This window comes from Nelumbo lutea, chromosome 3, assembly GCF_056320005.1.
Source record: "Nelumbo lutea isolate HS-2025 chromosome 3, American lotus-T2T, whole genome shotgun sequence".
Lineage (NCBI taxonomy): Eukaryota > Viridiplantae > Streptophyta > Magnoliopsida > Proteales > Nelumbonaceae > Nelumbo > Nelumbo lutea.
Genome location: NC_142686.1, coordinates 90,298,686 through 90,313,611, shown reverse-complemented (window position 1 = coordinate 90,313,611; position 14,926 = coordinate 90,298,686).

The window sequence follows — 14,926 nt, the reverse complement described above, 5'->3', positions numbered from 1 at the left end:
CCAGTTTAAGGGTATTACAAAGAAACACACCATAATAACATGAATCAAATATGTACTATATTCATTTACATTTAATTTCATTATGTACATTATTTTGATTGGAGCTAAGAGCATACACTGTCTAACAACTCCCACTTGCTCTTAGGTCTAATCGGGTATAAGCCGGAGTCCCATGCTTTCCACGTGTTTGTCAAACACTTTCTGTGTCATTGGCTTAGTCAATGGGTCTACTACATTTTTCGCTAATGCTACCTACTGAATCAAGATGTCCCATCTTCCAACTATCTCCCACAGTACATGGTACTTCCTATCAATGTGCTTTGACTTCGAGTGGGCTCATGGCTCCTTAGCCTGAGCAATTGCTCAAGTCTTGTCACACAACATTGGAATGAGTGATGTATTGGATGGAACTACTCCGAATTCCTGAATGAACTTCTTCATCCATATGACTTCTTTGGTAGCTTCACTTGCGGCAATGTATTCAGCTTCGGTTGTGGAATCCATCGTGGACCCCTATTTGTTGCTTTTCGAGCAAACAATCCTATCATGAATATATAACCAGATGTAGACTTTCTATCATCTAGATTTGATTGGAAATTGACATCAGTATACCCTTGGATTTGTAGTGAACTACCATCGAATACCTGACAAAACTCTTTTGTCCTTCAAAGGTATTTTAGTATGTTTTTCATAGTAGTCCAATGCTCCTGCCCTGGGTTAGATTGGTACATGCTTACCACATTTGCTGCCTGAGAAATATTAGGATGAGTGCACAGCATGGCATACCTGATGCTCCCTACGACTGAGGCATAGGGCACCTCTTTCATGCCCTCAATCTCTTCGTGAGTCTTGGGAGACATACCCCTAGAGAGAGTGACTCCATGCCTAAAAGGAACATTTCCTTTCTTGGAGTTCTCCATGCTATATCTTTTGACTATTTTGTCAATGTAAGCAGATTGGGATAATCCTATTATCCTCTTCGATCTATCTCTATAGAGTTGAAGACCCAGTAGTAGGAGGCTTCTCCAAGATCTTTCATGGAGAATTGTTGTTAAAGTCATATTTTCACCGTAGTTAATATTCCTACATCATTCCCAATGAGTAGAATGTCATCTACATACAGAACCAAGAACGTAACCTTATCCCCACTGATTTTCTTGTAAACACAGGGCTCATCCAGATTTTGCTCAAAGTCAAACTTTTTTACGGTAGAGTCAAACCGAATGTTCTAGCTCCTAGAAGCTTTCTTAAGTCCATATATGGATCGATTAAGTTTACATACCATGTGTTCTTAACCTACAACTATAAAACCTTGCAGTTGCTGCATATAGATATCTTCAGTAAGATATCCATTCAGGAACACAGTTTTGACATCCATTTGCCAAATCTCATAGTCATGCTATGCTGCTATAGCTAGCAGGATCCGAATGGATTTAAGCATGGCCATGGGCAAAAATGTTTCCTCATAATCGATTCCTTCTTTCTGAGTGTACTCTTTCACCACAAGATGAGCCTTGCAGGACTCAACCTTACCATTAGGGCCATTCTTCCTCTTATAGATCCATTTTTAACCAATTGCTTTTACCCCAGGGGGTGGATCTTCCAGAGTCTAGACTCCATTAGTCTCCATTGAGTCCATCTCTGCTCTCATGGCATCTACCCACTTCAAGGAATCTATGTTCAACATAGCTTTCATATAAGTCATAGGATCCTCCTCATTGGTTGTGGATTCCACCAAATAACTTTCTTGGTCATAGCCATAACGAACTGGAGGCCTGGAATCTCGGGTAGATCTCCTAGGCTGGTTATTAATTGGAGCTTGTGGGACATCTCCCACTACCCCTGAGCTCTCCTCATCAAGAACAACTTCTTGATGATGATTGTTTAGGATGTAATCTTCCTCCAAGAAATGGGTATTTCGACTATAGAAAACCTTCTGTTCTCCTAGGTCATAGAATAAATACCCTACAGAGCCTTTTGGGTAACCTATAAATAGGCAACGACTGGTCTTGGATTCCAATTTGTCAGCACTTGTTCTTTAAACATGTGCTGGACAACCCCAAATCTTCAAGTGTCTTACACTTGGTTTCTTGTTGGTCCAAAGCTCATAGGGAGCCTTCAGAATGGATTTGGTTGGAACCTGGTTCAGTATGTATATCACAATCTCTAATGTGTAACCCCGAAAGGATGTGGTTAATTACGAGTGTACGAGAAGTGATCGGACCATATCCAATAAAGTTCGATTCCTCCTTTCTGACACACCATTTAACTGTGATGTAGCAGGAGGAGCTAGTTGTGATACTATCCCATTGTCCTTTAAGTAGTCCCTGAATTCGTCAGAGAGATACTTGCCATATCCCATTGTCCTTTAAGTAGTCCCTGAATTCGTCAGAGAGATACTCGCCACCTCGATCTGATCAAAGGGTCTTAATTTCTCTCCCTAACTATTTCTCGACTTCTTGTCTGAACTCTTTGAACTTTTCAAAAGATTCAGACTTAAGTCTCATTAGGTACATGTAACCATACTGAGAGTGATCATCAATGAATGTTATGAAATAAACGTGCTGGTTACGTGTCTTAACATTCATGGGACCACATACATTAGTATGTATAAGGTCAAGTGTGTCTGTCAATCTTTCAGGCTTACCTTTAAATGGCGATTTCGTCATCTTACCCTGAAGGTAAGGTTCATAGGTTGGAAGATCTTTTATAGTTAGAAAATCCAAAGGACCATCCTTTACCAACCTTGCGATATGATCTATGTTAATGTGGCCAAGTCGGTAATGCCATAGGCACGTGAGATTAATTGTATCACAAGTTCTTTTCTTGGGGATTATTTCTAATGTAGTTTCAGTTATATTTGTTTCCAGAGAAGGATGGAGAACATAGAAATCATTCTCAAGTTCTCCGTATGTGAGGAATTTATTATTTCTTTTGATAGTAATCATATTACTAAAGAGAACAAAATATCCATCTGTACATAGTTTTGAAATAGAAATCAAATTCTTTTCAAATTGGGTAGATAAAGATAATTTTTTAGTACAACAATTCATTCTCTGAAAACTAATTCTACAGTTCCTATGACTGTAGCTACAACACTTGCAGAAGTCCCCAAATAAAGAATCACCTCTCCATCACTTAGTCTTCTACTTGTCTTGAACCCCTGCAATGTATTATATGCATGAGTAGAAGCCTCAAAGTCAACACATCAGGAAACAAAAGTTACCAACATATTGGCTTCTATGACAAAGGATTCGAAATTACCTTGTTTTTGGTCTCCTGGTACTGAGGACAGTTCCTATTCCAATGGTCAATCTGCTTATAGAAGTGACAAGCATCTGATGCTCTATCGTTCTTCTGCCTTTTGGTCTTGCTAATTTTCTTCAGAGGCTTCTTCTTTGCCTTCCTCTTTTTCTTGCTCGATTTTCCTTCTTCAACAGCATGGCAATGGGATCATCCTTCTTTATCAGTTCCTCAACCCTCTGCAATATATTGTTGAGTTCCTGGATGCTAACATTTAACTTATTCGTGTTATAATTCATGATAAACTGATTGAAAGAAGGAGGCAAAGAACTTTGGATGGCATCAACATTGGTGACATGATCAAGCCCAGATTCAAGAGCATCTAGTTCATTGATGTACCCCATCATCTTAAGACAATGGTCATGATCCAGCTGTTTCTTGGACATTTGTGCGGTCATGAACTGTTTCAAGACCTTTTGACGAGTAGAACAATTCTCTTCCTCATATATTGTCCTTAGACTATCCAAGATATCCTTGGACAATTTGATCTAATCAAACTGTCGCTATATCTGATTATCTAAGGAGGGTATGATATAACACCAGGCAAGAGAATTTTTCTCTTCCCATTTTTGATACTCTCTCTTGTGGGCCTCAAAAGCCCTATCACCCGGACAATCTGGAGTAGAGTTTTTAGCTACCTTGTCCAATTTCTTGGATGCTAGGACCAGTATAAAGTTACGATACCAATCAGCATAGTTTGGGCTCTTAATCTTATTGTCGTCCAACAGTTTAGTGAATTGGTCGTTTGCCATTTCTGATAAAGGGCAAAGCAAATATTAGTCCACAACCTTATTTAATTCATATTATCTACATAAATATGGCTTTTAATCTATGTTCCATTTCCATTTATTCATCTCTGAGATTTCCCTCTTATATCAGTGATGGAGACTACGAATTATGTCTCTGGAAATGTGAAAAATCACATAGGGTGCATGGAGCCAACTGTTTTAATTGCATAACCCCACCACTTTTTGTGAAAGATCACATCCACTCTTCTTATGAGCTTTTCCTTTGGCCTCTGTTAGACACGGTTCATTGCCATTTTAGGTTAAACCTTTATGTCCAATGAGTGCTCACCCATCATATTCGTGAATGCCAAGGTACCATGAGAGAGTCTTCCATTTTATGATAGGCCCCTCCCACATCGGTCTATGATGCCCCTATCATCTTATGAAACATTCCAACCGATCCAGCAACAAATGGATAGTCCAATTTTATGGTGTGTTTCCTCATTATTGAAGGACCCATCTTCATGTTAATGATAGAAGGCCTTTAGAGAGTTAGTCACATGAATCTCCCTATCACATGCACTCATATTTTCAGGAGGGAACAAATAATTATGCCCAAGTTTAATTTAGGTCAAACCAAAGTGGCTCCCACTAGCTTTCATAAAGCCAGATTTAGATGGGCCCTGAACGGCTAGGGATCTACACGATTCCTATTGGGGAGGAAACTGGTGTGGGGCCCACCACAAAGGGAGATCATCCAATAATCTTAAGGACACCATGGCAATGATGAGCATTCCGCTATGGTGTGAATAAGAGCCACTAATCGAATCAGCATGGTCCAAGTGCTTATGGCCCATGAACGTAGCACATCACAAATCCAAACATCACATGCATGAAAACCATAATTGATCCAATCAATTAAATAACTGTAAAACCCATAATTAAAGCCTAGATATTATATATTACCATTAATATTATCTAGGTATATGGGCTAAACTGTAAAGGGCAGTTTGGCCCATATAGCTTTTATGCTGAATTGGGCTTAAAGTAGTTTTAACAAATTAAAGTTGGGTTTTGCAGCAGTGGGCCGAATTGCATCTTACAATTAACCATCAATTCCTGGATCCATGTGAAAAATTTGGGGCTGAGAACAGCCCCATCGAACCACGGATTCGGTCCAACTAGTTTGGTCCAATTTGGTTCAAATGGGTCTAGGATTCGATGTTTAATTTCAAGATTTAATTCAAGATCATGATTTGAAATTAAATTATTGATACAAGACAATCAAGAATCAGTAGTAAGGTTGTTCATAAGTCTGCTACTCTACAAAACAAAGGTTAGTTCATAGTATGCAGTTTTCAAACTTCAAATCGCAGATGGCTAAACCCAAATCTATCAAATTTCTCCTCTGCATTTTCTGCTTCATAATTGAATGAAATAAAATAAAAAACCTATTTTTCTATTAATATTACATCAGATATAAATTTCTATACCTTCCATCTAAAAATTAAAAATAATTAATTACATACCAAGAATGAATAGAACAGTAAGTGCGCAGATTTCTTGCTCCATTAAAGAATTCGATCTCCACCATATGAACGGCCCAAAAAATCAAGAAAAATATATAGAACAATTATAAATATTAATCAGATCAATAAAGATTTATTTTTAGATCAATTGCCCAAAAACTGGGAACCAATTTCCCAAAAAAACGCTATTTGTGCAAATCGGGTAGAACGCCTTCTGCCCATTTGCGCAGATCCAGATCTGGTTTAATTTGGTGCAAATTTTGAACTTGGCTCCAATACCACTGAAGGGATGAGAGATCCATCATATGGATGGCCAAACCCTGCAAGAAGGTTGGACAAAATTTATAAAATTTCTCTCTTCCCATGTGGGAATCGCATTCCCTATTTAGAAAACTGCATTTTCAATGATCAATCTTGAAATCAAACCGTACCAGATCTAAAACCAAAAGGGAGGAGAGGGATATACCTTATATGGAGTAATGGTAAACCCCCAATGAAGGTGTTCACACCCAAGGAGAAATCCAAAGACTGCTTCCACTAAAGATGACATGGTATAGGATGAAGCAGAATCAGTAGGACGGTTCTTCAGCTAGAACCGAATTCTTCAGCAAGAATGTGATGGAGGGCTGGTGAGCACGACTTCATATTACCTTTTCTACCAAAAGATGATATCAAGAACCTTTCTTGATCACTGCCACTGGTGGAGATCGAACTGGTAGGGGCGATAAGAGCAGGAAAGAGCAAAAGGTAGGAGCAATCAAACTCAGATCCTTCTCTCTGTGATTTGCGAACCAAGAATTCTCGATCTGATTTCTTGTTGTCTATTTTGGAGGTTTGCCCTGCTCCTCTATTTATAGCCTTTAAAGAGAGGATCTCCTAATCCCATTAGGAGTTTCCTAATCCAAATCTTGTATTTGGATCTGGACTCTCTTTAAGAGATAAGGATAATCCCTTGTCTTATCTGCAGATAAAGGTCAACCTTCCTAATCAAATTAGGAGTTTCTTGATCCAAATCTTTATTTGGATTTGGACTCTCTAAGTGGATAGCGATAACCCTTATCCTATCTGCTGATATAAATCCCAGAACCGCCACTATTTAATTAATCTCATTAAGCAAGTTCGAATTGGGCTTTAGACCCATTAAGTCTATGTGCTCACTTAACCTCCTAATCTGCTGCCTAGTTGGCTATCCTTGTATGGCATGGGACCCAAACATTGATCTACACATCAGTTACATGGGTCAACTCAGCCTTTGTTACAAGGTCTGGCCGAATTCACTATAGGAGACGGTGAACCCCTGAGTCCATCACCATGGGCTCTTAATGGGTCCAACATTTACAATAATTGGTCATTGGGTCAAGCCACTTTATAAAAACCCAAGGATTGTGGGCAGATGCAAGATTAGCCCATTAGGTATTACCCTCAATGATCTTACACTTAACCTCTCAGCCCATAATGATCAAACACTACCCGACAAGGGAGGACCTCTCCCTCGGCTGCAAGGTACAATGCTGCACTCTCTACTCACAGGGATCCCGAGAATTAAAACCTTTTGCAAACATTTTGAAACCATAATATATATATATATATATATATATATATATATATATATATATGTATATCTTTATATAAATATATTTTGCAAAACAAATTTCAATGGTTGAAGTCGACTATCGGTAGTTTAGGTTTCCATCAGAGAGAGTGAGGGGCTGATCCTGTCACTATGATCACCCACTGAGATGAATTCTTGGACTATCCCAACATACTCAAGTTTTGACCCCCTCTAAGAATCTCACTAATTGGCATATCAAAGACAGCCTAATCTGACACATAGTGTAGGATCATAATCGAGTCTACGGGTTAGGTGTAATATTTCAGTTTTGCCCATCTATCTCCAAGGTCCAAGGCAATACTGGAATTCAGGTCCGGTTCAGGGTTTCAAGAAAACCCACACTACATGCACCTTAGGTCTCACCCTGGCAGTTGAGACAAGCCACCCCAACCAACTTGGTGGCACACCAGTGTCAGCCTTGGTAGGATAAATCTCCCCAAATCTATCCAACGGCTGTGAAGATTCTAAAATAACACGAGTCTCATATGTGTCCTGTTTAAGGGTATTACACAGAAACACACCATAGTAACATGAATCAAATATGTACTTTATTCCTTTACATTAAATGTCATAATGTACATCATTCTGATTGGAGCTAAGAGCATACATTGTCTAACAAAAATATAATTTGAACTACTACATTTCTCCTCATTCAATTCACTCCTATTAATTCTTATCTTAGGGTATTAACTCCCATTCTTTTATTGAATCCTATATTTAAGATATTACTTTCACAAAATAAAAACAAATAAATTCTATCAATTAGATCTACATCCAATATTTTTTATGATATAAAATACATGCTTTTTAAAATTTACCCATAAATGGAACCGTTCTTCCATCATGGTGGCAAATAAGCAATTCAACCATTTAGCTCGAGTGGGCTAATCCATGATGACATAATAAATTTATAAAAAACTTTTAAAATATAAATAAATGACAAATATAAAAACAATTGGACAAATCTCTAATGTTTTATATGTATTAAGCATTTTAAAAGAATAAGTGTGATAAATAATAATTATTCTGATTGATTTTGGAATGTAATATAAATTTAAAACCAATCAAAAAATAAAAATTATTTTTCTGGTGGCAAGTCAACAATTCAACATTTTGAGTCAAATGTTTCAACCCTTGATATCATAATTAAATAAAAAATGAAACAATATAGAAACACAAAAACATTATGTGATAATACAAAATTTTGTAAATAGCATTTAGGCACCTATCTAATATTTTATATTAACCATATTAAATAAAAATAAGTGTGATAAATAATAATTGCTTTATTAATGTTAGAAATAAAATATAAAATTTAAAACCAACCCAAAAATGAAATTATTTTCCCTGTGGTGTGTCAAAAGTTTAACCTTTCAGGTCGTATGTGTAAACCATTGATTTTATAATTAAATAATAAAAATTAAAAAAAGATAAAAAAACAAAAGATATGAGAAAGTTAGAAAGTCTAGACAAAACATTTGGACACATCTTTAATATTTTATATTAATCATATTAAAAATTTAGACACAATAAACAAGAATTATTTTTACCATTTTATTGATGATATAAATAAAATACAAAATCGGAAACTAATCTAAAAATGAAATTGTTTCCCTATTTGATGGTAAATCAATTCAACATTTCAAATCAAATGTGTCAACTCGTGAAGTTATAATTAAATAATAAAATAAAAAATTAAAAATTAAACTTATAAATATATAAATTATATAAAAAACATTGGGGTATTTATCTATATTAATGAATCACAATAAGTGTAGCAAATAAAAAAAACTTTTATAGGCATAGAAATACAAAAGGTTTGGAAACAAATTATATACTATCATCATCATCATCAAAATATCTATCACATGCAAAGCACATATACACATACTAGTCCATTATTAAAAGGGGAAATTTTGTCCCTTCCAAGTGTTGGCAACTTTCCCCTAGGTCGGAAAGTTATTTACCCACCTAGGAGATGGGTATCACTAAGAAAAATAAAATTTCTGTAGCCCCTACATAAATCTGAAAAAAAAAACACGGGTATCTTGGCCAATGGGACTAAAATCCTATTAACCAACTTTCCCCCTCTTAAAATCCAAAATACGAACAGGCCATAAAAGGAAAATTCTTTAAAATAATTATAAGGTTAACTATGTTATATGGAGCAAAGTGTTGAGTAGTCAAAAACAATATGTCTAGAAACTGAATGTGGAATAAATGTGAATGCTAAGATGAATGGAGAAAGTAGAAAGGATAGGGTCAAGAATGAGATCATCCATAGCAACCAAAGAGTAGCCCCAATATGTGATAAAAATGAGAGAAAGTAGATAAGATGTCTTGGTTATGTGCATAGAAGACCATCCACAATGCTAGTTTGAAGAAGTGATTTATTACAACTTGAAGGGGATAGAAGGGCAAGGGATAGGCCAAAAGGGACATGGATTGAAGTAGCAAGAAATAATTTAAGCACTAATAATTTAACCGTAGATATGGTTTTAAATAGAACAATTGACAAAATAATATTATAGTTGGGATAAGGCATGGATGATGACGATGAGGATTTCAAAAACAAAAGCCCATATGGGGGAACATAAAAAGCCTTATTCATCAAAAATCTATACAACAAGACCAAAAACTCAACATCAAAGAAAAACAATACCCATATCACCCCTAACCAGATGTTGAATCCATCCTAGAAGCTCATGTAAATGAAGAAAAACTAAGTCAAACATATTATTGCTGGGTTTGAGCCGAGTCAAGCTAAATATTGAGCTATTCAATCATGGCTTGGCAAAAAAAAAAAAAAAAAAAAAACATGAGGCTTGAGTTAAACAATGAGCTAGAAACATGGGCTTAAATTCAATTCAATTCAAAAGCTCATATATTCGAGCTCATCTCGAATTAAAAAATGAGCTAAGATTCATATAAAAAAATATACATATAAAAATTATTATCATATATATATATAATTAAAATGCTATATACAATATAAGCTTGATTAGGCAAATAGAGTGATCATATGGCCATATGAGGCTGCATTGGGAATTCCAAAACGTATTCTCTTCATCAGTTGAGGTCTAATTGTGGACATCTATATTATGCAACATAGTGAGCTTTGGTCATATAATGTTGGTTAGGTTTCAATGATATATTTGTATTGTGCCATGTCTATGTTCCCCTTGTTCATGCATTTTGAAGTTTGATGGGTCATGTTTACACCTACAAGATCTCATATGCATCATATCAAATAATAGGTAAGAAAAGCCCCTAGTTGGATAGATCAGATCGGCTCCTCCTCCAATACTGAAGTAGCCAAACCAGGCCTATAAGACGTTGGAATTAAGAGTTGAGACTAGGTGCAATCGCCTGGTGAGAACAGAATGTATATCTTCGAAGCAAAGCATGGTTTTTAAAACTGGATTGGATTGGATGGTCAGATTGGAAAAACCAGGAACTGGTGATCGATTCCATTTTACCCCAATCATTATTTCTCTAAAAATCATTGATTTGGTCAATAAATCACTGATTCGGGCGGTTGAATTGTTTGAAACGTTCAACGGTTTGGCCAGTTTTTATTTTTTTAATGTTTTTTAATTTTTTGTCAGAACAGGCCGTTCATTCACTTCGAACAGTTGGACCATTCAACCTGGGAACCGGACCCCTAACCAGTTCGGTTTTAAAAACCTTGCTCCGAAGGACTATCAACAGACTAAAAATCCTATACATGTCGTATTCCAAATCCAATATGATTGTTCAGAATTTGGATGTCAGAACTTGCATTCAATTAATAATCAGATCCGGTGCCAATTTAACCCCATCCGGTTCTGGTAGATTAAAGTCTAAGTCCATTTTATTAGGGCAATTTACTAAAATATCCCCAATCATTTACATATTAACTAAAGCCTATCCTATAGTTTGTGTTTTACCAAAACACCCCTATAGTTTGCAACTGATTTACTTGACCTTTTGTTAAAAACCATTTGTATTGCTTTTCAGAAATGGTCATGTGACCAACTAAGCTGAGTGAAAAATATTTAATGGCATGGGTCCATAGTTGTTAATTTCAAACTTTCCTCTAGTATTTCATATCAAAGTTTTAGTCTCAATTTGGTAGGAGTACAAATACAAATATATACTGTATAAATACATACAATTATATAAAATACAAGCTTTTGCACTCTACAAATTTGTATTTGTACTCCTTCCAAACCCTTCCCCCCACAACAAAAGTTGCCTGTGTTTTACCTAGAGAAAGAATGAGATTTCCATTTTTGTTTTCTTTTAACTAAATTTGTTCAAACGAACATTAAGGGCATTTTTTGTTTCCAATCAATTTTTTTTTAGTAAAATGACGACCGTTATAATTATAGGGGGTATTTTACTAGTTGAGGTTTACTGGTTTAGTATCCTTTGCAATTAACTAGTTGAGGCATTAGAATTTAAGTTAGATAGAGTGGCAATTATATGTGTATAGTAAATTTAACTAATATTAGAGATCCATACCCATTTTAATCAGATCAGATCCAGATTATGATCCGTGATCGACAATACTAACTCTTCCTTCTATGTGGATCTGGAAGGAAGGATGTGTGCTGTTCATGGAAAAGAGAAGGATAGAATTCTGTGGAGCAATAAGAATGATGCTTTCTATTTCTTCACCATTCTATCACTACCAACATTTTTCTGATTTCTTTAACATTAAAAAAGAGAAAAGAGTTTACAATAAAAAGCATCATATGTTCTATGATGCTCTCACCATGTGAATGGCTGATACCCAAGTGAGTCCCTTCAATTAATTAAGCAAACCTCTTATCATCAAAAGTAATAGATGTCTTTAAGACAATGTATTAGATATGGTGACAAAATTTCTTTGCTTTTAACTGACAAAGCAAAAGGTAGGGTGTCAATCTGTTAGTATATTCCAGGGAATTTGGCCCCAGCTAAGTTATTGGCTAAAAGATCTCTCTAATTTTATCACTTAAAAGATAATACTTAGATGACAGAAACATCTTTTTATTCAGCCAGTGACCAATATTGATAATTAGGTGGTAATAAAAGTCTAAGAAAAAGAATCTCATCATCATATACGCTTGGTCCCAACTGGGTCAGCTCTACGAATCCTGTTTCACCATTTCATTCTATCCTATTTCACCATTTCATTCTATTCAGTATCCATCGTTATATTATGGGCGCTTAAATCATTTCTTAATACCTCCATCTAAATTCTTCTCAGTATGTCACTCTAATTATACCAACTGGTTTGGTTATGTAAATCCTGTTTCATCATTCCATTCTCTTCAATGCTATATCCATCATTAAATTATGGGAGTTTAAGTTATTTCTTAATACTTCCACCATACATTTTTTTTTTTTTGAATCTGGTTAGAGGGGCTAGTCTAAGGCCAGTGTATTCCCTGAATCACTCACCGACCCGAAACACCCTCTGTAAGAGCATAGCAGGAAGGCTCCGATACGATACGTATCAATTAATACGGGCTGATACGTGATAATATTTTGAACCTTGAAATATATAACAATGCCTGTAGAAAAATAATTCTTAAAAAAAATAAGATTTTCAATAACCCTTTCCATCATGCTTAAATAAAAAAATGGCTTTAGAAATTATGTAAAGAAAAAAAAAAACTAATGGCCATGCACAAGGGTTAATGAATAGTCTTAACTCTGAAGAAGAGCTGGAGCTGTTTTATCTACTGGAAGATAAATGTGGAGGACTGAAGGGGATGTACTAAATCCCATGTAATTTATACTTGTGAAAGCATGATTAGTAGTTAATTAGCAATTAGCAGGTACTAATTATGGTGGATAAGTGAATTCCAACGCCAGAAATTATTTAATATATTCTTTTGCAACTAAAGTTCGTTGTATCATTGTATCTTCAGCCTTAACTTTCATATTCCTTCAATGCTGACGGTGGAATATATTTATATAATCTCTTATTTAATCTAATCTAAGCTTTTGGGTGTAAAGTAATCAAGTATCATCCCTTGATGAATCAGCTTTAATTTAGATCCGGTGTAGGCCATTTATGTCGTCCAAATGTTGCAATTTAGGGAAGTATACTTTAAACTGATTAGTGGGCCAGAGGCCCATGGATAAACTAACAGAACCTTGTCATGGCTCTTGACAAACCTAGCTTATGGTCTGTATTCAATTCAATTGCACAACTGAGAAAATTTTGCTACCTGGAAGAACCAACTGGCCAAGTATATACATACAGACTGTAGACAAATTGACAGATCAGGAAGATTTTAGAATCATCAGTGAGAGCCATCACCCACATCACAAGAGAAAGATAAACATCAATCCATGCAAGTGGTCCTTCTAGATAATGAGAATATATTCCTTTATCAGCAAAAGATGTGATGGAAAGAGATGATAGGTGATTGCATGGAAAAACTTGTATATGAATGTATGGTTGAATCTGGATCTAGTATCTAGTCATTTGTTATAAATAGAGGCTCAAGTACTGACTGGAATCCCACTGAAGGACAGTGGATGTATTGAAAAGAAGATATGCCTTACATGAAGATAAGAGTCTGTTTGGTAGCTAGCCAAGGATGACTTGCCTATGTGATTTGGAAGATCTCAAAGCACACAACTCTGTGGTATCTTGGGATATCCTTTCACAAGATTCATAGGCAAGCTTCTTGGTTAGCTTGACTGCTTCTTATCTCTCTTGCTAGACCTAATTTTCTTGCTTGGTTGAAACACTATGCCGTCCATCTTAGGCTTATTTTGTTTGCAATACATGCAAATTTTATTTGCATTGGTGCAAATGCATGGAAATGTGAATATGTTGAGTATAAATTATGAAAGGATGAGAGATCTATCGTATGGATGTCCGAATCTTGTGGAATAGAATGGGTGAATTTTAAAAATTCTCTCCTTTCTACGGGGAATCACATTCCCTCTTTTAGAAAAATCATATTTTTCAATGATCAATCTTGAACCAAGAACCGAATCAAATCTGAGCAAAAATAGTAGGAGAGGGATATATCTGATATGGAGAAACAATACCCAATGGAGGTGTTCACGCCCAAGGAATGAACCAAAGACTGCTCCCACTAAAAATGGCGCAATGCAAGATGGAACAAAATCAACAAAGTTCTTCAAATGAACTAGATCCTTCGCAAGAATCAGTTGGATGGCACATGAGTATGACTTCCAATCAATCCTTTTACAAAGTACTGATATAAAGATCCAATCTTGATCACTCCTACTGGGAAGAGGAGATCGAACTGGCAATTGTGGCGGCGACAGGAAGGAGGCAACAAGAAAGAATTAGTGCAATGGTGTTGTATTCTTTCTTCTATGATTTCAGCTCTGAAGAGAATGTGAAATTGAAAAATCTCTAAAGACTGCCGCCCCCTCCTCCTTTTATAACCTTAAAGGGATCAACTCCTAATCCCATTAGGAGTTGCTGATCCAAATCATATTTGGATCAGAATTCCCTTTAAATGATAAGGGTAAACCCTTATCTTATCTACAGATTAGATCAGCCCTCTCGTAATCTTATCAGGAGGTTTCCAGATCTGAATCTATATTCAGATTTGGAATCTCTGAGTGGATAGGGTAAGACCCTATCCTATCTGCTAATCTAATCTCAGATTCTACCCTTCTTTAACTAATCCAATCAACCTAGTTCAAAATGGGCTTTAGGCCCATTAATAGTATGTGCTCACTTAGCCTTCCAAATTGCTGTCCAGTTGGGCATCCTTGTATGGCGTGGG